We start from the raw sequence: 25,090 nt of genomic DNA, 5'->3' as shown, positions 1-25,090 counted from the left end.
CATTAAAAAGGCGAAAGGTGTAAAGAGAAAGTGTCGTAGCGCGAACAATAACGTTTGACGATTATACGCGGTGTTTGAACGAAGAAATCGAAATGACTCGTCAGTCGTGTATAAGATCCAAGCTACACAAAGTATATATGGTGTTCGAATTGAAAATCGCTCTGAATCCGTACGATGACAAACGATACAGCGTACCGGATTCGACATAGGCGTTACCGTGGAGATATTGGCGGATTCCGTTGTAATATACATATGTAATATACATATATTTTTTTATATTTTATACATATATTTTATACATATATAGTTGACATATGTAATTTATACGTATGTCCGTATGTATGTACATCTTTATGTATGTATGTCTATAAGTCGTTTATACGTTTGTACGTATGTACGTATTTCATGTAGTTTTATATATATATATATATATATATATATATATATATATATATATGTATATTATCATAAATTTCATCATTGTTACCATACATGTAGTTTTTACGAAGATGTAATGGAACAAAAAAGGACTCTTTGTATACATTTATACATTGTATATTTGTTTTTAATATATTAAAAAATAAAATGAATTTAATCACATTGCTTTTATTTATCCAAGAATTGTGTGATCCATAGAATCCCAGTCACTTGACGTGAACCTTATCTCCCTTCCTGCATAGTACTTTTTCCACGATATACATGTCCGGATGAGTTGCACGATGGAATTTGTGCTCGTAGAACGCTTCAGCGACGGATTTTCCGCGATAGTCCTCGAGCACATTACGGGATTAGTACGCTGCACTTTAACAATCTTGAACACCTCAGTGGTCCAATTTGGCGTGTAACCTTTTTCGAAAACTGTCTTGTACTTGCTCACGCGTACCGAATCGCCTACTTTGAATTTTGCTGGACCTGCGATCTTTATCGCGTTGTACAACGTGTCCAAGAGTCTTTTGACGATCGCGGGAGTTACGTCAGCGGGTCGTATGCCAATAGTGCGATGCTTGCACGCGTTGTAATCTGACACGAGACGAGATAGCGCGTCGACCCACTTGTAAGTGCCGTTGAGCGTAAACATCTTTCACATGTCGTTCTTAAGCGTGCGATTGAACCGTTCGACTATCGATGCCTTCAACATCGTATACGTGGAATAATTATTAACGTTGTGCTTTTTCAAGAGTTTCTGCATCGTCGGCATTGTAAAATTCCTTCCCCATATCCGTTTGTAAGTTTCTCGGGCATCTTCCGCTCTCTCGAATTATCTTAGCGATAGCGTTAGCCGTTTCGCTTCCGACCTTGCTCTTGAGCGGTATGACCTAGGCGTACTTGCTCAACGCATCAATGACGCTAAGTATGTACTGATGACCTCTGTTCGAGTACAGGCGTATCTCGACGATATCAGCCTGCCATAGATCGTTGTATCCCCGAATTATGATATGTCTTCGTGGAAAATTTCTTCTCGCCGAAGCGTGCAATTCCTCAACGAGTTGTCTCTCAGAATTAACTTTTTCATGTCCATCGGACGATCTCATGTTTCGACGTTATTAATAGTAATATATTGTTGTAATCATATCTATAACTATACTTATTAGCAGTCCGCATGGCAACAGTAAATTCAAAAAGTCTTTCGAAAAATTGCGAAAGTGCAAGCTAGCAAAAGCTGCGATCAATCTTTCAAAAGATCGCAGAAACGCGTCGTGTAAAACGGTTACGGAAAAGTCGATCAGAAAGCAAATTCCTTAATTTACTAACCAACGCAATATTGATTGACCAATATTGCGCAATCGATCTATGAACCGATCAGAACGCTGATCAGGCATCGAGTTTGTCTATATAATGGGTTACGCGTAGAGTCAATCAGAGTCGAAATTGTAATTGTTCGGAATCGGATTCATAAGCTAATCGAAGTCGCGCAGGATATTAATCGAAGTCCGTCGCTAAGTTCACGCGAATAATATCAGTATCTCAAGTGTCATATCCAGTCGTCGGCCGCCAGAGTAACACGAGACCCGCCGAGCCGCCCGACGATATTCAACCATGTGTGAGAAATATAGCAAGTGAAATGTTAACAATTGTTAATCATTTGTGCCTTTATTAAAATAAATCAATCAGTTTTGAAGAAAAGTGTGTGTCAGTGTTTTCAAGAGAAACCCTACATTCCTTCGATCCTGCTCGGAATCCCAATTCTCTAGACTTGGCGAACCCGACTATCCCTAATAATAACGTAGTCCATCCGGGGTATAACAATGTGTAAATAAGATATACAATTAAAAATTGTTTTTTCTTCACTGGCGCCAAACAACTGGCTCGTTTCCTCGATACGCGGATTAATTTATAATAATATAATTTATAATGACGCCTTCGCGAAGTTACTCGATGATCAACAGCATCTCGTTGTCATGAGCGTTGTGACCAGCTCGACGCGAAGCATCACGCAATCGAAATCGATCTTGTTGTCATTTATCGATCTCCACCAGGTCGGTAGGATCGTCCCAATACACGTAATCGATCTTGTTGTCAACTTCATGGTGGATGGTATATTACCCCATGCCTCTTTCCTTCCTTTTTACCGCTTCTTTTATATGTAGTCTCACGGCTATCTACATCTTATAATTTTAAATGAAGGAATGCGCGTAATATGATAAAATATAAAATATTGATTTATTGATTGAATTCTTGTCGATACCAGGCTTCGATTGTTACCAACGAAGATTCAGATGACACCTCTGAGAAAGAACCTTCCCCCTCTTAATTATGGGTTTGAAAGAAGGAAGTGGTGAGAAGCTCGCGCGGGGATTCTGACCATTTCCACCTATAAATATGCGTGCGGAAAAAGCGGCCGCGGCCTTTCTTCGGTACTAACTAGGCAGTGACATTAGTTTGTGGCGCGTGATCAACCTTAGGGTTAAATTCTTAAATTTATAATCAATTCCTGTAATATTTCTCTTAGGAGAATTTAAAAGCCTCCTCGACTAAATAAAGGTAATTTAAAATTAAAATAATTGGGAAAACTGAAATCTTAAATTCTTCTTAATTAAAATCAAGATCATAATTCTAAATCCAAAACTGGTCGCTAAAAATAGCGTAGCGTATCATTTAGTCACAGCCAATAGTGTTGCGACTGAATAATTTGAATTTAGAATCTTAATAATAAATAATTATTTTCAAACGTATTCATGCCCAAAAGAGGAGGGTGCAAAGTTCAAATTAAAAGATTAAGATTTCAGTTAAATCAAACGATAATTTTAAATAAGAATCCCCTCTCATTATTCCTAAAACTTAAAAATTTGGAAAGACAAACTAAAATTAAAATAACTAAGCAAATTCTTAAATATAAATTAAGAAAAATTGATTTCGATGTAAATTATCCAAATTATAATCAAATTAATAAGAAAGATCCTCGATACAAAATTTATAAAATTCGTTTCCTATTTGGAGTTGATTAATTCACAAACCTGTCCAATCCCAGGGTAAAGTACTTAAATATATTGACCTACAAATGGACAATCAGGACGTAACATGTAAATTAAATTTTTGGTGACAGCGGTGGGATGCTAAAACGGTTTGTGGAAAGAAACAATAATGGACAGTGAAAAAGTGAACATAAAAAAAATAAATAAATAAAAAAATAATAAATTAAAGAACATGAAGGGATCTGGTCAAACAACATCAAGAAACACCATGGAAAATTCAGGGGAGATAGATGAATGAATTACGGAGGCTAATTGGGGAGCAACAACGAACAATACAACAGCTTCAGCAACAGCAACGAAGTCAAGCCATTAATTTATCATCGGAAGGAACGATAAGTAACTTTTTACAATTTTCGATCAGAGATGCGTTAGAAGCGGTGCCTAATTTCGATGGAGAAAATATTCCGTTTGTTTACTTCGTCGAGGGTTGCGAGGAAGCATTAAGTATGGTCGCATCCACGCAAGAAGTAATTCTAGTTCGGGCAAACATAATAAATTAAAAGGGGATGCTCACAGATCAATATTGGGAAAAATCTTTGAAAATATGCAAGAACTAATTGAATTTTTAAGAGCAAAATACGGGCTACGAGAAATAGTTTATGAAGCAAGGACGATTAGCTTATCTATATCAAAAGAGGGACGAGAAGGTCGCAGCATATGCAAATCGGGTTAGGGAATTAGGAAAGCGAATTCTTGATGCACAAAAAAGAGAAACCGAAATATTAAGTTCGGAATTTCGAAATTCAATTGAGAAACATTTAAAAACAAGCTTCTTACGCGGATTAAATAGAGAAATAATAATATCAAAAGAAGGAACATTTGAAGAAGTAGAGGCACGAACAATTGACGCGGAGAAAGAATTAGAAACTGTAAACATGATAAGACGTGTAGTACTCGCAGAGAACGCGCCGGCTGAAAGACGAGCTTCGACCCGTCGCATTGAAGCTGAAATAATAACATTTCAATTTTGTCAAAAAGTAGGTCATACAGCTGATTGTTGTTGGTTGATTAATAAAAATCAAAATCAAAATAGATTGGGATTTTCCCAAAATACACGAAAGAATAATAATTATTTAAATAACAATAATTATAATAAAAACAACAATCGAGTATAACCCCCACTTCCACGACTTCAACCAAGTTGGAATAATCAAAATTCGATAATTTATAGATATTGTAAAAAATTAGGACACACTATTGAGGAATGTCGGAAAAGAATTTTTAATAATAATAATAATAACAATAACAACGGTACTCGTAATAATAGCTATAATAATAATTTGAACAACAATCGAAATAACAACAATGGAAATAATTTTAGACAAAATTTACAAGCTCAGGGAAACGGGCAGATTCTCGAGAGGAACGGGGCAGCCCCGGGAAAAACCAATGTCCGCCCCACACGGAAAATCAACGCTCAAATCGAATCAAATGCAGAACAATAAATTTAGCCTATATTGAGGAAGTACCAACAGTGAAATTAGAAAGCTTAAATTTTAAAGAAACTCTAAATTTCCTTGTAGACAGTGGATCAGGGCTGAATGTAATTAAAAGAAGTATTATAACACCAGATACTTTCGTGGACAGGAATGAAATTTTGAAACTAAGTGGAATTACAACGCATCACGTGACCACTTTAGGACTGGCACTGACAGATATCTTAGGATGTCCAGTTTCTTTTTTGATTTGGTGGAAGATGATTTTCCAATACCACAACATGGGATTCTGGGTTCAGACTTCTTTAAACAATTTCAAGTAAATGTTAATTACCAAGAAAATCAATTAGAATGGAACGGTATTATTATTTGCATTTTTGCATTAAAAGAAGAACAAGAAGAAGAATTTATAATTCCTGCTAGATCTATTTCACAAATGCATATTAGAGTCGCAAATTCAGAATTAAAAGAAGGATATGTCCCGCGATTAATTGTAACAGATATCGGATTGTAACGGTATCTACTTAGGTGATGCTTTAGTTACAGTTAGAGACGGCAAAGCTTTATTTACAAGTAATAAATACAAATGAAGAAGAAGAAAGGGTATTAATTCCCACAATTGAAATATATGAATTTGAAACAAATGATAAAGAAATCTCGAACTCGAATTCAAACTCAAAGTCAAGTTCAAATGAAAATTTTAATACAAGCTCGAATTCAAGATCATGTTTCCCTATAAATCAAAATGAAAGAAAGAATAAAATAATTGATGCATTAAGACTTGAGCATTTAAATAATAAAGAGCATGAACATGTTGAAAGATTAATAAAGAAAAATGCCGATTGTTTTCATTTGCCCGGTGAAAATCTTAATCATACAAATGTTTTAAAACATCGAATTCCAACAGTAAATGAGATTCCAATAAACACTAAGCAATACAGATTTCCAATAATTCATAAAGATGAAATTAACAGACAAGTAAATGAATTATTAGAACAAAATATAATTAAACCATCAAAATCACCTTATAATACGTGTGGATAATCCCTAAGAAGTCGAACTCGAAAGGAAATAAGAGATGGAGAATGGTGTTAGATTTCCGTGACCTAAATGATAAGACAATAGGTGACGCGTATCCGCTTCAAACATAACAGAAATACTTGATCAGCTAGGTGGTGCAAAATATTTTTCTGTATTCGACCTTGCTTCAGGTTTTCATCAAATCAAAATGCATCCGGATGAGTCATAAAACAGCATTTTCTGCCCCCTATGGTCATTATGAATTTGATAGAATGCCTTTTGGACTTAAAAATGCGCCTGCCATATTTCAAAGATTAATGGATTTAGTTTTAACGGGAATGCAAGGAAGCGAAATTTTTGTATATCTAGATGACATAGTTTTATATGCTAGTTCATTAACAGAACACGCAATTAAATTTGAGAAATTAATTTCACGATTAAGAGAAGCAAAATTACAACCAGACAAATGTGAATTTTTAAGAAGAGAAGTAACTTATTTAGGACATATAATTGGAGAAATCCAGGAATCCGATCCTAAAAAGATTGAAACAGTTCAAAATTTTCCAATTCCCAAAAATGTAAAAAATATTAAACAATTTCTTGGATTAGCTGGATATTATCGAAGATTTATTAAAGGATTTTCAAAAATAGCTAAACTGCTAACTAATTTACTAAAAAAGGAAATAGAGTTTAAATGGGGAAATAAAGAACAAGAATGTTTTAATACATTAAGAAATGCATTATGTGAAGAACCGGTATTACAATATCCTGATTTTACAAAACCTTTTCTCTTAACCACAGACGCTTCTGGAACAGCAATAGGTGCAATTTTAAATCAGGGTCAAATTGGAAAAGATCAACCAATTAATTATGCTTCGCGTGTATTAAATGATGCAGAGAAAAATTATTCGACTATAGAAAAGGAATTATTAGCAATTGTATATGCTGTTCAATATTTTCGACTTTATATTTATGGTAAAAAATTTTTCTTAATAACCGATCATAAACCATTAACTTGGCTTTATAAATTGAAAGATCCAACTTCTCGCTTAGCAAAATGGAGAATAAAATTGGCCGAATATGATTATGAAATAATATATAAATCAGGAAAAATTAATGCTAATGCCGATGCTTTATCCAGAAATCCTACGGCAAATATATATCCAATACAACCTCAGTATGATGAGATAGAAGAATGTTCAGAAATGAAGAAGCTAGATACAGAAATGCAAATCCAAGATCTTTACCACCTTCACCAAGAAGAGGAACAATGATGAAAGAATTAGAGCCTTTAGTTTCAGGGATGAAGACGCGTAATACAGAAAAATCAGAAGGAGAAAGTGTACCATTTACTAAAAAAGAATTAAATGAACCTTTATTTTATGAACATACATTTCAAGCAGAAATACATAATAATCCACTAGAAGAAACAGACGAAACTGATTACACAGAAAATTTATTTAATAACAGCACAGAAAATAATATACAACAAAATTCAACATTAGGGTCAGAAATTTCAAATTACGAAGATGCAGAAAATTACGATGAATTAAATTCACAAAATCATAATAATTCAAATTCACAAATAGAAATACCACCAAAACTTTTACAAATTCTTGATAATTTAGCAGGAAACAATAGTAAAATTAATCAAGGAGAAGTTCAAGAAAATTTGATGCCAGAAAGCGAAAATGAAGAAAAAAATTGTCCAAAGAACCAAATTTTCATTGACGATTACATTGAAGAAAAAGATATTGAAGAAGACAATGAAGAAAAATTTGACGAAGACGAAGACAATGACAGCGAACAAGACATAGACGAAACTTACAATGAAATGACTTTTGATGAAATAAGTAACACAACTGAAAGACAAATAATAAGATAAGACACGCGGACAAAAGCAAAGTATAATAAACAGTCGTGACAAAATTTTTATGCAAAAAGAAAATTATTTGTACTTTTTAACTGTAGACGATAAACCCTGTGATGACGGATCAAAGGCATTACAAAGTAGAAATTTAATTCCTAAAATTAAAGAAGGAAAAATAGGAAATATTGAAATAGTAAAGAAAGAAAATAAATTTCATCTAATTTTTATTTGCAAAAATAATATTAATGAAAAGATAACTAAAGAAACATTGCATTGTTTAACTATTAAATTACGAAAAGCAATTAAGGAAAATTCAATAAAAATTTTAAATATTGCAAAAACACAAGAAATTGATAATATAAAATGGAAAGAAATCTTAAATCGAATTCGAGAATCCATTATAGGAATTCCAGTTAAATTAATAATTTGTCACGGTCTAGTCAGAATTCCAGAAGTTGAAAATCGAAAAAATATAATAGAAGAAGCTCATTCATCAAAAATTGGAGGCCATAAAGGAGTAACAAAAACATATAATCGAATTAGGCAAAATTTTTATTAGGATAATTTAAAGACTGAAATTCGAAATTATATAAATCAATGTTTACAATGTCAAATAAAAAAGTTAGTTCGAGTCAAAATTAAACAATCTATGGCTATATTAACAGATCAAGGAATGAATTTTATGAGTAACTTAATGAAAAGATTTACAAAACAATTTCGAATTAAACAATTTAAAACAACATCCTTTTATCCACAAATGTCCAATGAAGCTTTGGAAAGATCTCATTTAGTATTAATTGAATATTTGAAACAATATGTTAATAAATTTACTGAATGGGATGAATTATTAGAATATGCAACTTTTTCTTATAATACAAGTACACATGAATCAACTGGATATACTCCATATGAGTTGGTGTTTGGCAAAATAGCCAGACAACCGTCCAGTGAAATAATTAATGATACAGAAAACGGAAAAACATATGACGATTATTTATGTAAATTAATGACAAATATTCACAACTTACAAGAATTGGCTCAAGAATATTTAATAGCTTCAAAAATTAAAATATTTAATAGCTTTAAAAATTAAATCCAAACATTATTATGATCAAAAAATTAATCCACAAGAATTTCAAGTTAATGATCAAGTTTTCCTTTTATGTGAAGAAAACAATAAGTAATCAATATTCTGGACCATATATAATAACAGATACATTATCAAATGGAAATATCAAAATTCTTTTCAAAGGAAAACCAAAGATTGTTCATCCTAATAAAATTCGAAAAACAAAAAAATGACAATTACCTAAGAAATTGAACTTGTACCGCGCAACAATTTCAATTTCATTCATAATAATAATATTTCTTTCAAAACAGATGAAAGCAAAAATCTTCCTCCTTATTCTCATCCAGAACATCTTGGTAGAAGAAAACTATGGAATTATCGGCTTTGACTGCGGAACATCCAACCTGAATGTCACAACATTGTCATTGTTAGAAACAGAAGAATGTAATATACTGTCGCGTTCGCGGCGTTACTTCCCGTGATCGCGATACTCGGCGGAGCGCTTTCGGAAAGGAAGAACACTGTTTTAGGAAAAACTCGCTCTTTATTAAATCAACGGTACAGAAACGCGTCCGGCCACCGCGGAATCTGGCCGTCAAATCTGTATAACAGTCGGAGAACGACGCGTTGCCAAGGGCCGATCCTCTATTCAAACTCTTATCAATTGATATTGATTATTTTTTTAGCAGCGCCGAACGGAATACCGCACGGCCGCAACAATACCATTAATCGAACCACAAATACAAGAAATTAAAATTCAATTATTACAATTGTCAAAATTCGAATCTATCAATATTATACAATGTAAAATTTCAATTTTGCGAATAATTTATTATTGTGGCATGCATTCACATGTATCAACTGTACAAAATGCGCAAGCAGAATATATAATAGACACAATATTCGACCAATGTAAAAATATGCATAAAACCGGAACACTAACTGTAAACATAAATTACGTAATTAACGGATTAAAAGTAAATTATACAACTTCACGACCAATTGTTTTTGCCGGATCTGTAACAAGCGATGGAAAATGCTTTGGAACACAATATTCAGATCCATATGGAACTTGGCAAGATGTAGTTGTACAAGGAATAATGACTATAAGTTTATTTTCATATCAAGCAACAATAAATATTGAAACAAATCAAATCCATTTAAAAACAGGAACAATTTGTCAATATTTAGATGGAAATTGCATAGATATCGAAGATAGATACCTTTTGGGAAACCATACTAACGAATTTTTGTAATTTAACTATTATGACGTATTATATGAAGGAAAAGCGAACAAAATGATTAGTAACATAAATGAAAAATTACAAATAATTTATTCCTTGTCAACTCAAGATATAACTTTTGCGCTTACTCAAACTGGAGAAGAATTTCTTTGCGGATATACTTTAATAAAAACAGAACATCCAAAATTATTAATTCTTGAAATTAAAAATGAAGGAACTTTTATTCAAAAACGAAAATTATCAGTTGAAAATTTAAATATTTTTGCCTATGTAAATTCAAAATTTGTTTATGTAGAAAGACATATACGAACACAAATGAATCATTTATACACAAATGTACTTAAACAACGGTGCAATTTGGAGCAACAAATTATGAAAAATGCACTCAGCATAGCCACACATTCTCCAGACAATTTCGCATATCAAATTATGAAAGGACCTGGGTATATGGCAGCAATATCAGGAGAAGTCGTTCACATAATCAAATGTACTCCAGTCGAAGTTAAAATTTCATACGAAGGAATGTTATCAATAATTACCAGTATTAAAAGGAAATGAAACATACTTTTTAGCACCACGAACTCATATTCTTTTCAAAATCGGAACGCAAATCACTTGCAGCAGAATAATTCCAACAATGTATTATTTAAACGACGGATGGTATAAAATTACACCAATTCTGGAATACAGCAAATCTCCATTGAAACTAACACCAATGACGAAACCGACTTGGCAATATAACGATCCTGAATCATTGGCAGCAAGCGGCATATATACAAAGCGAACTCGAAAACTTACGAGACCATATTATGTTTCCAGCAGAGAGGAACGGAATTTTAAACACGATGGCCCGTGGTGTAATAGAAGAACCGACCTTATCTCAAAGAATATCACTATCTCATCTTCTCGATGAAAACTCTCTATATAAAATTATCGAATCTGCATGGAAGAAAATTTGGGGAACATTCCTATCTATCGGAAACGCAAGTGCAGGACTAATTGGAATATATTTCTGCATAAGAACAATCAAATTAATAATAGACACACTAATTCATGGCTATTCACTTCACACAATTTATGGTTGGTCAATATATCTCATCGGAGCATTTTGGGACTTAGTTACAAATCTATTATTACATCTAGCTAAACGAAAACCTCAAGAAGAAAGAAAATCAGAAGAAAAAAGACTAAAGGAAGGAAATCAACAATCAAATGAACAACAAGAAATAACACCTACACAACAACAAATACAAATTGAAATAGAAAACGAAATTGGAAATTCAAGTCAAACTTTTATCCGCAACGAAATTCAAACCCTATATCCGCAATTATAAAGAGATAACGAAAAGATAGCATGAAAGACGAGCCCTATATCGATCGAACAAAACATGTATCAAGCGACAAGTAGAGATAACAGGTACAAATTCTTACGGTAGAGTTAATTAACAGTAGAAGTTCAGCCGTGTAAGAAGAAAGAACAAAATTATAATAGTGAATTAATAAAAAACAACCTTACAAACAAATCAGGTAAATTTTAAATCACATTTTGACTCATCAAAATTAAATTTTACTAATTCTTTTTATAAACAAAAAAAAAGGGAAAAGTGGAACATATTTTGTATTTAAACCATATTACTTTTAAATAAATAAATGATAACAAATAATAAATAAATAATCATAAACAAAAAAAAACAAAATAATAACAAATATATAAAGACAATAATAATAATAAGAAAAATAGTAATCTCTGTATAGAAATAAGCTAATTTTGTATCAGATTAATTAATATTATTCATACGTAGTAACATAAGGTACCACGTATGACTTAAGGGGGAGGTGTCACGGCTATCTACATCTTATAATTTTAAATGAAGGAATGCGCGTAATATGATGAAATATTGATTTATTGATTTATTGATTAAATTCTTGTCGGTACCAGGCTTCGATTGTTACCAACGAAGATTCAGATGACACCTCTGAGAAAGAACCTTCTCCCTCTTAATTATGGGTTTGAAAGAAGGAAGTGGTGAGAAGCTCGCGCGGGGATTCTGATCATTTCCACCTATAAATATGCGTGCGAAAAAAGCGGCCGCGGCCTTTCTTCGGTACTAATTAGGCGGTGACATTAGTTTGTGGCGCGTGATCAACCTTAGGGTTAAATTCTTAAATTTATAATCAATTCCTGTAATATTTCTCTTAGGAGAATTTAAAAGCCTCCTCGACTAAATAAAGGTAATTTAAAATTAAAATAATTGGGAAAACTGAAATCTTAAATTCTTCTTAATTAAAATCAAGATCATAATTTCTAAATCCAAAATCGGTCGCTAAAAATAGCGTAGCGTACCATTTAGTCGCAGCCAATGGTGTTGCGACTGAATAATTTGAATTTAGAATCTTAATAATAAATAATTATTTTCAAACGTATTCATGCCCAAAAGAGGAGGGCGCAAAGTTCAAATTAAAAGATTAAGATTTCAGTTAAATCAAACGATAATTTTAAATAAGAATCCCCTCTCATTGTTCCTAAAACTTAAAAATTTGGAAAGACAAACTAAAATTAAAATAACTAAGCAAATTCCTAAATATAAATTAAGAAAAATTGATTTCGATGTAAATTATCCAAATTATAATCAAATTAATAAGAAGGATCCTCGATACAAAATTTATAAAATTCGTTTCCTATTTGGAGTTGATTAATTCACAAACCGGTCCAATCCCAGGGTAAAGTACTTAAATGTATTAACCTAAAAACGGACAATCAGGACGTAACAGTAGATACGAGCAGAGCGATGACGTTAATGTATTTGTATCTCTTGTTGCCCATGATGAGATTATAGGCGCTGTGGCCACATCTATGAGCATTCGTCGTTAACAGTACTTTTATAAGTTTGTTTATCATTTTCAGTAAATATAGCCTCATCGGGAAGTCTCTTGAAGAGCAATAATCCTGGTGCATCATTGGATCTCACATTGTCTATGATTATGAAGTCATTTTTGTCAACGTCAAACTTTTTGTCACCGAGCATCATACTTTTCGAAATAGACACCGTAGACATTATCGATCGCTTTATCTGTCGAGAAGAAGGCTCACATACTTTCGTCCCAATGATCCTAGTTGACCATAAAGCTTCTCACGGCTTCCTGTTTGTGTTTGCAGACTTTATTTGATGGTTGTTTCGAGTGACAGTTCACTGACGTCTTTTGTTTCAAAAACATCTTCGTTTCGCACAAACAGCGGTATTTTCAGTGATTCTTTCGATGTTTCTATCGGTGGTTCTTTCGATAATTCTATCGGTGTAGAATCGAACATGAATGAATCTAACGCGATGTTCAATTGTTTTATACGTCGCTTTTTAGGCGGCGTTAATTTCAACCATCCAACATCCAACGTCCAATACAAACCTCTGTTAGTAGTAGTAGTAGTAGTATCGTCATCGTCATCATCGCTGTCTTCACATTTCTTTTTTTTAATATCGATATTCTTTGCAATATTGGCTTCTTTTTAATCGGTTGAGATTCCTCGATATTTTCAACAATCTGTTTTAGAAGTGCAATGATAGTCTTGAAGCGTCTCTCCAACGCTACATCTTCATCTATTTTACTAGTTTTCAAAGTGTGATATTTTTTGTGAATCGAATCGCTCGTTTTCGCAATCTGCTTCGCTATTTTCTCATGATCTTCGATGTTATCCATGTTGACTAGTTGACGTATCGACATCGACTAATAGCATTAGGATAAATTCACGTCATGATAAATTCTTTTCTGTGTCGCCCATTGATAAACGGACTATCCTTATCTATCATTAGGAATCCGTATTCACGCTATCAACAATCGCGGCATAACGCACGGTATTCATCGTACGATATATCGGTATTCACATGATTATTGTAAACATGTTTCAAGTTGGTACCATCCTGTTTAAATGGAATCAGCAGATTTGCATTGTCGTGTATCAGATGTTTAGGTATCTTCGCGTATGTCTGACAGAGCTAGAAGCAGTCGACGTTCGAGTGGCGACATCGAGAAGTATTCTCTTACAGCATCTTGCTTATCGCATGCAATGTCGAAGACGAAGATTGAATTGGGACGTGCCTCGCTCAGTGGAATGACGTCACTGTTGTTGGAGAACGTAAAGTAACCGATTTCGTCGACCGATGTCAATAAAGTTTCAAGATATTAATATTTTGGTTGTTGCAATGACTTCAAGTATACGTATACGTTTTCGAAACGTATACCGTGCGGACTCGAGGAAGCTTATGAGAACGTTGATTTTACCGCAATTTGACGGACCGCAAATGATAGCGCGTATAGTACTCGGTAGCATTTTACCATGCTTACGCTTCGTCGCGATGTCCCCCATCATTCGCGCTTTCTCGTTGTAGTTCACGACGCATATTATCAGCGGCTGCCACATGAATTTCATATTCACACTGCGTTACCTAAGCTTCGATTGAACGCCTATTTATAGGCGCACGAAACTGCAAATCGCTCAGTAGCAAAAATATATCTCGCGTTGTCGCATCCCTCCGATATTTGGGACTTGAGCGTTGAGTAATTGCAATATATATCAAAGATCATATTGTTATGCGTGTGCGGCGACTATATTAATCACGTGTGAGACAAGCTTCTGGAGCATATAAATACGGATTTGGAGGTTTGAACCTATCGTCGCTGCGTCGAGCATTATAATCAACCGTAGCAACGCATGCACATCGATGATCTCGCACCGAAGATAAAGGATTGTAGCATATGTCAACAGCGACATCGAAAGCTGCGTTGGAGGTCTGCTCAATCGAGTGAGAAATGCGCTTCGAGTTACATATTCCCAGCTATCAGTTTTGCAATCCGGGTACTCGGCTAAAGAAGTGATTGGCCAGAGGTGAAACGCGCATAAATCCACTGGACGTGCCATGAACACGACATTGCGTATTCTCGGAGCAACGATCTCGCCAATAGACACGCGGCAGACAAGGTACTTGCTGATAAAGCTCTAGGACGCGTCAAGAGATTCGACTCTGGGCGAGAGAGCTGCCGCTGCAACCGTTTGGACAGCGATGAAAGCCCAAGACCAAGATCGGCATGGGTATGAAAACGAAGACGAGGAAAAAGCCGACAAAAAAAGAACGAATATTTTTGAGGGCGAAACGCTGCGTTACCGATTCTGTCAATATTGGATGCGCTCGGATCCTTGATCGGTGGAGCGGCTAGCGTAGCAAAAGTGATAAATAATAAGAAAGCCATACGACGTCATCTCGAGGAACTGCAACGTCACAATCGCGTGATGGAAACGCGCGGACAGGGATTGTATCTTGCTCCGTACAAATACAGATGGGGATTATATCTCGCTCCGTACAAAGGCGGCCGACGCGTAACACCGAAAAAAAAAGGAAAAATACCATTAGAAAAGACACTAAAAATACCGACGGGCATAACCACCAACGTACAATTGCACCAGCTGGCGAGGCGTATGCGCGTACCATCACAACACAAACATTTTCATGCATAACGCGTTATCAATTAACGGCGCGCGTCGAAAGGGGAACGGTGTCGTAAATCTAGATGATATGATCGGTCCCGGTACTCATTGGGTAGCGTATGCAAAGAGGAGCAATCGCGTAACAGTTTTGGTAATCTTCGACCGCCCGAGGAACTGGTGCGATATTTCGGAAACAGTGTTACAACGATAGAGTACAATCGAACGTCCTATCAGACGTATGATCAGAGTCTGCGGACAGCTGTGCCTGTGGTTTCTCCAAACGGTCAACGCGCGTGAATTTAAGAAGACCGACAAAATGTTACGATGTCTCAGTATTCGTCAAACGCTTTTTCCATCATGTCACTGACGCTTACGCTGAGCGGGAAAAGCAGCGTTCTCGCGGCAAACTACTTTCCAGCCATAGATTTGAGCGACGATGAATACGAGCTCTAATAATTTTGGAGACTTATCACACGATACCGAATATAAATGCTTTGAACAATACATTTTATTTTGGCAAAGACGACGCAGAAATTCCCGAGGGATCGTATGAACTGCAGGCCATAAATGAATTTTTGAGACGTGAGATTTTACGGAAACGATCGCGACGCGACGCTTCCGATGGTAACGCTAATGACACCGCGCGCGGCGATGTCGAGATTGGGGAATACCCGATAGTAATCCGGTAGAATACCTGATAGTGCTCTGCGCAAATTACAACACGATGAGGTGTGAGAATAAATGCGCCTACAGAATACACTTTAACAAGCCCAATAAATTGAATCGCTGCTGTGTTTCTCGAAGCGTATACTGCAACCGCGAAGGTGGCATGAATCGTGTCGATCAACATAATGAACGTAACATTATCCGTGTGTAAAGTGCAACATGACCGCGGATGCGTACAGCAACGACAAAAGTGTGCACACGATACACGAATTTTCGCCGAGCGTGCCGCCAGGATATAAAATATTGGAAACGCCGACGCAGATCATTTATCTGCCAGTCATCGTACGGAGCATTACGGAGCTAACAATACACATTGTTGACCAGAACGAACGATTGCTCGATTTCAAAGGAGAAGAGATCACAGTCAAATTACATGTACGCCGGCGACAGCGATAATGCGAGCGTGACATTTGAGATACTCGTGTTGAACGAAGCGAAGTATGCGCAGAGAGATAATGCATTTTTTTACAAAGAAAATACCGACAATACTCGCTCATCCGGTTGCATCAAGAAGAGGAAGAAACTCAACGCGTCGAACGCTAAATTTTTGAAATTACTGGGATTCATCGTACGAGCTATCTGAGATGGCCGATATCTTGAACATTGGAGGTCAACCAATCTTTGACGATCGCATTATCAAGATAGAAACTCACATATTCAAATCATATGTTAATACGACATTTGGACATAGCGATGAAATAAAAATATCCATACAACAGCAAGATTTGTACACGTTGCCGTCTGAAAGTTTTCTCTATGTTGAAGGAAGATTGACGAAGAACAGAAAGATTAATTGATCTGATGTAGCATTGAGAAATAATTGCGTCGCGTTGTTTGATGAAATTCGATATGAACTCAATGGTGTAGAGATTGATCGCAATAGAAACGGAGTGATCAGTCTTCTAAAGGGCTATACAACGCTGTCAAATGACAATTTAGTAGCTCTGTGAAATGCTGCTATTATCTTAACTGACTATAACACGAAAACTCTAACGACAACTGATGGATACTTTAATTTTTGTGTATCGCTCAACATATCGTTTGGTTTTTGCAAAGATTACAAATGTGTGTAATTAACGCTCGTTACAAATTGATTTTGATATGAACGCGCAATGATAACAATTGCCTTGTGGGAAATTCTACAGTGGACCCGACACTTGAATTATTCAAAGTACAATGGCGAATGCTTCACGTTATGTTGAACGAAGTCAATAAACTATCCATGCCATGGATCTTGGAAAGCGGACGATATCTGAGTATGAGTTTCCGTTTATGGGATCTGTATGAATGCCTTTGCTGAACACGACGAAACATTCCTGGGCTGTCAAAACTGCAATTCAGCTTGAAAAGCCGCTATACGTCATCTTTGCTGTGCAGACTAACAAAAAAAATAACATGAAAGCATGTAAATTTGGCTTCGACCATTGTAAATTGAGAAATTCTATCTAAACTCAGAATTTTATCCGTATGATCTGAATTTAGACTTTGACAAACATAGATATGCTCTCTTATGTGACATATTTTTGCGTTTCCATACATCTCATTATTAAATTGATAAAATATCATACCACGAATCGTCGTATAACTATGCCATCTTTGCAGATTATTGCCTTGCAGCCATTGACTATTCGCGGCAAAATGAATCTATCAAGAACGCCACCGTAGATGTACGATTAGAATTTGAGTTCAAAGAAAATGTACCAGCGAATACTACCGCCTATTGTCTCATCATACATGATTGAATATAGTCCATTGTCCAATGTAGTGCGCAAAATGACATAAAATTGCAACGCTGCTATATATAAAAGAGACATTAAAATCTACGATACATCAAGATACGAAATCGATTGCAGTCTTCTTCTTGACAACAGTCATGTCTGTGCCAATGATCGTAGACCTGCAAGATTTCCTCGTTGGAGGACAGTTTGTTGTAAAAGAGTTTGCTGGTCTCAAAGACGGATCGTTCTCTCCCACTACATTTTCGCAAGTCCTATACCGTGCACGTGGCATTTCCTCGCAAGTGCCGATAAGTCTCGCGCACGCTGAGTGATACGTCATCATCATAGATTGCGATGGAACGACGGAACAGTTACCGTACAGCAAAACTAAGCTAATTATATATATATATATATATATATATATATTTACGTTCGCATAATTTTTCTTTTATTATAGACTAAAGTATTGATTAACATTGACATGAATATACATTCATCAATATATTAATTTTTTATATATTCATGTACATGTAATATATGAAAAAGGAGATTATTCCATCCATTGTCCTCGCTGAGATAAGGACAAATTTCGTATATAATAATATATATTTATATATATGTTCCTACGAACAATTTTTTTATTCGGAGAAAATCTCCTTTTTTATATGTTACATGTATATAAATTGTGACGCGGTCACCTCGCTCGACGCTCGGATCAGCTCGTCGGTGTCCGGGTTCGAGAGGAGAGGAGACTCAAGCGTACGCGAGCACAAGTGGCGGTGAAAAGATCGTTTATTGGTAGAAAGGTAGATACAGAGTAGGGCAGAGCCGGATGCTGTCGCAATGTCGCTGGTAGCAAAGCGGAGACGCAACCGATTGGCGTAAGGCGATGAGATGCGCAGGACGGGTGCGGCGTGCGGTCGACAACAGTTTATTTACGCGGCGCGATTACTACTACGGATCTTACAATTACTGACTTATAACTAGCGGCCTTAATCTCTATCGCATGCACTTATGAGCTAATGTCAGGCGGGACGGTTAGGTATTGTGGGCAGGGCTGAGTGCCACGTCGAGCCCTGCCTTCGCAACGGAAACCAGCGAAACCCGGTGGAGCTGAGCGAAACCTCAGCCCGTGGAGCGGTGACAGGAGTCGGCGAAACCCGACAGAGCTGAGTGAAACCTCAGCCTGAAGGTAGAGAAAGCCGGTGAAACCCGGCAGAGCCAAGTGAAACCTTGGCCCCGAGAGGTAGTAGGTACTGGTTAGGTCGGTATTTGGAGTCGGATCGCAGGATGGGATCTGGTCCCGATGTCTCGGCCGGCCGGGCTTATATACCCGGCCGACGTTCCCCCCCACTGCGCGCCGTCGGTCCGGTGGCGGGGAGTCAGTATCGCGTGGGGGCACCGCGAGCGAGATAGCGCATGCGACCTACAGGCAAGCGAATGCGATAGCGCAAGTGGTATACGTGCAAGTGGGATGGGTAGTGCAGGATAGTAAGCCAAGCGTTTATATATATGTATATATTTATGTATATGTATGTATATATATATATATATATATATGTATGTATATATATATATATATATATATATATGTATGTATGTATGTATGTATGTATGTATGTATGTATGCTCGTAACGGCCCTGCCGTTACAAAATATATAAAAAATTAATACATTGATAAATGTATATATTTTTGTCAATGTTAATCAATACTTTAGTCTATAATAAAAAAAACCATCGAGTCGAGCGCGCTGGGGCTAGCATTAGGCGGCTAGACGCAATAAAGTGAGGAGAGGGGATAGCAGGAACGTCTGTTCGTTGAACGTGCTATTCAAGGAGTAAAAAAATATTGTGTTGTACAAATTCAGACCCAGAATTAACATAAATTAGTAACTATCTATATTTTAAATAAACCATTCTTAATAATATTAAATAAGCAACTCTTATAACATTTAATTAATATTTGATTCATATTCAATTTTCCGATATTATATACGACATATCAGGTGTTATCGTTTTGGCACAACTTAAACGAATTATTGCATTTAAATGTGAATCTTAACTGTTCGTGTAATTGTGATTTTATTTCATAATAGAAAATAATTGTTCACATGAATATGTAGAACCGAACATATTCATTATTTTTGCAGCATGAGCATGTAGTCGAGGAAAACGTTCTTGAGATATATGAATAAAATTGTACGATGTCAGTAATTGTATCAAAACGATTTTTAAGAGTAGTGTCACATTTTAAATCTATTAATTCTAATTGTATATCTGCGGGAACAATATTAATATCAACAGTAAAAGGTATCATAAAAATAAGTAAGTGTTCTTCTAAAACATGCATTCCCTAAACCGACAATCGAATTCATTATGTAATAATTGAAGTGAATTTATATTATTTATACATTTCTTCATATTGCTTATCTTGAATGTGCATGGCAACAGATAATAAATTTGAAAAATGCAACAACTGTCGAGATTGAAATTGATTGATCCATAAATTAAGTTTCATTTTAAAAGATCTAATTTGATCAAACATATGAATAATTAATTTATCTTTGCCTTGTAGAGAGTAATTTAATGTATTTAAATGATTAGTGATATCCGCAAGAAAGGCGAGATTGGCCAGGAAGGCTGTAATAATTCAGGCACAGACTTATCTTTCATTTCTAAAAATATAATTATTTCTTCGCGTAAATGAAAGAAACGCTGAAGAGTTTTACCTCGATTAAGCCATCGTGTTTCGCAAAAACAGAAGATATCGGTATAATCTGACTCTAAAGAAGATAAAAATTCGTGAAATTGATGATGATTCAATCCAGTAGTTTTAATAAAATTTACAATTTTGATTACAATTTTCATTACTTTGTCATACTTTAAAGATTTTGCACATAATGCCTCTTGATGGATGATGCAATGGATCGAATGTATTTCTTGTTTTGATTGTACTAGTTTAGACTTTAAATGTCCTACGAAGCCCATATTGTGTCCAATCATTGCTGCAGCATCATCAGTAGCAACTGAAATTAATTGCTAATTGTGCAGTATCAACGATATCAGTACTCTCGTCGAGAGCTAATGAAAAAGCAATAAAATTGTTTGCTTTTAGTACCAATTGTTGCTCGAGATCTTCAGCTAATTTTTTAATGCGACGTACTACAGTTCGAGAAGAGAGACTAATTGATTTAAATTTATTAATATCATTAGGATATATTGTTTCTGCGGCAATTTCTAAACATTGTTTGATAAATGGACCAATGCTAAATAAACTTATTCACGTGCAATAAGATGAGCAATTTTGTAACTGGCATACAATGCAGGCTTACTTAATTCCGATTCTTCTTCCTGTATTAGAATAATATCTTTATTAAATGTAATGTACCTGATAAAAAATTTTTTATGTAAAAACATATATATATATATATATATATATATTTATATATATTTATATATATTTATACATGTTTATATGCATATATGTTCTTATACGACATTTTTTACCGGGTATAATTAAATATAATGAATTAAATTAAAACTGACTACAGTAAAAAACGCATATTTTATATTATAATAGTATGTATATTATGAAAATTACTTTATTGTTGGAAACAGCTGATTTTAAATCGTGCAAAAGTTGAATTCGCTCCAATTCTTCTATCTTGTCATAAGTGGCTCCATGTTTTGTGTTATAATGTCTTCCGACATTTTTTTTAATTCATAATGGTTCCACAGATCAAACATTGCGCTTGATTATCATGCTTCATTATGAACCACTTCTCTTCTCATGAAGAACTGTCCGAACTTGAACTTAAAGTTCTTTTCCTTTGATTATCCATTACAAACATTAAATTATAAGATTGCAAATGTGTCTGACTGTTCTAGACAAGAGACAATTTGATTATACTCTTGCTTAGTTATTGTTTTTCTTTTATTTTGAGCGTTTAGCAGATTAATATTAGCAGTTTATTTTGAAATTGTTAGAAGTTTTCTTCGCAGAAAAAGGACTATTCTTCTGGATTTAAAAATATAATTTTAAAGCGCTAAATTAAACGTGATATATATATATATATATATATATATATATATATATATATATATATATTCATAATTTTATGGTATTATTTATTGTATTGTAAATTTATATTTTAATACATTGTTATTGTTTTATTTTCTTTGTTATATTTAAATTTTCGTTAAACATATTTAAATGTATTAATTATATAATTTTTAATTTAGCACAAATTTTGACAATTACAATATTTAAAAATAGAGATAAGCATTTTAATTAAAATTTTCCTATAATGAATGCTTATTATTATTATTATTAGGACAATCAAAACATGCTAGAGCATATTTCTTTATTTGACTAATAAAAAAATTAACTTAGATATAAGTTGAATTCATAAGAATTTATGCATTTTAAGTCCTATATTAAATAAATATATTATAATATATTTTTGCATATTTCATCTTTAAATGGTTTAGCTAAACTGTTATAAAAAAATTTTATGATGTTACAAAAATTGAAGTACTAGTAGTTTAAGACTACACTATCGTTCATATATACACGCAACGCTATTTTTGTAAATGTGAAATGTGGAAACTTTATCCCAAGGTACTAAAAATATTAGATACGCTCCTGAGATGTGCATAACAGGCGAGCGCTCGCGGGTGCCCGTGTTCAATTTCAGCATTTTGCCGACCCCTAGAATAAGGGACTCACAAGAAATTGCCCGCGAAACCTTATCAAGGCAAAAGAAAGGTCAAAGCGTTATTATGATAGAAAGATTAACCCACAGATTTTTAAAATAGGCGATAAGGTATACTTACTAAAGGAATCACGTTAGGAATAAGTTAGACAATCAGTACATAGGGCCGTACGAAATCTTAGAATTCATAGACGAAAATAATGTAAAGTTAGCGATAAGTAACAATAAGACTAAAATAGTATATAAGGATAAGATAAAAAAAAGAGGGGGAGGAACCTCCACTAGCGCCGCTACATTAACCTAAACCGGAACACCGTTCAGTCTAATAGAAGATACGCCAAAGACAACATGGTTTTTACCCGAATGTTTGTGACATTAATAATGCCGGTGATAATGTACGGACTTTTAGGGCGACTGCGGGGTAGCTCAACATCACTACCTTGTCACTGTTGGACATCGGCACCTGCAACGTCGAAGACATGGAACCGAAAGTACGGAGACGTACATACAATTAATGCAGAGATCCGACTTCGAGAATATACCAATGATTCAGTCGAATCGAGGTAGACCGCTATACTATTGCCGCACTCGCACATATCACTTGTATCTGATGGGAAGAAGGAATACGTTAAGGAAACCAGAAGACAAACCTGTCAGAAGATCCACAAAACCGGGGGTTTCTCGATGCCATCGTAGACAGACTAGTCGTAACGCTACGAATCATAGAAGTGTTACCATAGCAGGGCAAACGCATGCCGACGGCCGCTATTCCGGAACGCAATACACCGGATTCGGAAAATGGATTCGGAACGTGAGAAAATGTGATGGTGCAAGCATCCTTGAAAATCGTACTAAGGACATTCGAAACATCACTTAAATGGTCAATATCATAAACTTACCATCCGGGACACGTTGCCTAGTGCAATCAAGAAGCTGCATCGATTACGATGGCACGGAGATATTCTGGAAGGCACCGACTGTTGACAGCTGTACCGGTCGTGGAGATTCGAGAGAATACGTGTGTGTGTGTGTGTGTGTGTGTGTGTGTGTGTGTGTGTGTGTGTGTGTGTGTGTGTATTGTAATATACGTATATATGTGTATCATTGTATTGTACATTGTGTACATTGTATATATATATATATATATATATATATATTGTAATATACGTATATATGTGTATCATTGTATTGTTGACGTATTATTCTAAACACGTTATTTGCGATAAATATCATCACATATCTCTGTAGTAGAAGGGATAAAATGCCTGCCCGGTAAGCAGGAGATCCAGGTTCAATTCCTGGCTGAGATGGTATTTTTTCGCAAAATAATTACGTTTTCACGATTGGTTCGTGGTCGGGCCCCGCCATGACGCACACCCTCCCTTCTTATTTGGCTTAATTCAACCAGTACTAAAAAAATTTTATATTAATATATATCTTTCTCACTGCCTTTGAATTCATAAATACTTTAATTTACAAATTCCCCTTTAATTTTTATTTAATATAAATAAATTTAATTAAAATACATAATAAATAAATACCTATCAACACAATAATTCTCTTTCTCAAAATCAATTTTCAAAAATCATATTTTACATCAAAACTATCCCCCAAATAAGTACGACGTACTTTATGAGGACATGGCCATCAAACTATCACCAAAGCTCAAACAATCAGACCCGATAATATACACTGTGACAACCAAGGACACGATTTTCGCACTAGCAAAGACAACGGAATTTAATCTCGGATACCAGCTATACCAAATTGAGTACCCTAAACTTATTATTTTTGAAACGCAAAAGGGGAACATATTCAAGGCGAAGTCACGAACCTCCATAAATAATTTAGACATCTTCGCCTACGTTAATTCAAAATTCGTATACGTGGAGAAGCACGTAAAACGTCAACTCAACAGATTGTACCACGACATTATGGAACAAAAATGTGCGTTGGAATGCCAAATCCTGCAGAACGCCCTCTCCTTGTCCTCCATCGCTCCAGATGAAATAGCTACCGCATCATGAAGTCTCCCGGTTACACTGCTGTAACCGCCGAAGAAGTTATATACATCATCCAATGCGTCCCAGCCGACTGCAAACTGAGGCACACAGAAAGTTGCTATCATGAGCTACCGGTGACATACAAGAACGTGCAATATTTTTGTTATCACATACGAATACTCTCATAAGGACTGCAACGAGCTGCTGTCAAACATGCTACAAGCTACATGCCACCTGGTATCGAATAGTTATGAAGCTCTCAGAATCGCTTCCGCCTCCAATCATCCAACCGCTCTCGATACCAGGGAAATACGTCAGTCCAGACGCGCTTGTGCGGAAT

The 25,090-nt window shown here is 35.2% G+C and overlaps 1 long non-coding RNA gene and 2 pseudogenes across 1 annotated transcript; 2 read left to right on the top strand and 1 right to left on the bottom strand.

The window, feature by feature from the left end:
- Positions 1–484: 484 nt before the first annotated feature.
- On the top strand, positions 485–7,297 carry LOC148936356 (uncharacterized; annotated as a pseudogene).
- A 2,060-nt stretch (positions 7,298–9,357) lies between these two features.
- LOC148936355 (uncharacterized) lies at positions 9,358–14,378 on the top strand (annotated as a pseudogene).
- A 6,269-nt stretch (positions 14,379–20,647) lies between these two features.
- Positions 20,648–21,741, bottom strand: LOC148936354 (uncharacterized). The gene is made up of 2 exons (XR_016139607.1): positions 21,634–21,741; positions 20,648–21,383 (listed from the first exon to the last, which is right to left on the bottom strand). It is a non-coding gene; the product is annotated as an uncharacterized LOC148936354 (long non-coding RNA).
- Positions 21,742–25,090: the final 3,349 nt, after the last annotated feature.

Source organism: Pogonomyrmex barbatus, unplaced genomic scaffold, assembly GCF_055798465.1.
Source record: "Pogonomyrmex barbatus isolate J1 unplaced genomic scaffold, ASM5579846v1 scaffold23, whole genome shotgun sequence".
Taxonomy (NCBI): Eukaryota; Metazoa; Arthropoda; class Insecta; order Hymenoptera; family Formicidae; genus Pogonomyrmex; species Pogonomyrmex barbatus.
This window is presented reverse-complemented; position numbering and strand designations above follow the sequence as displayed.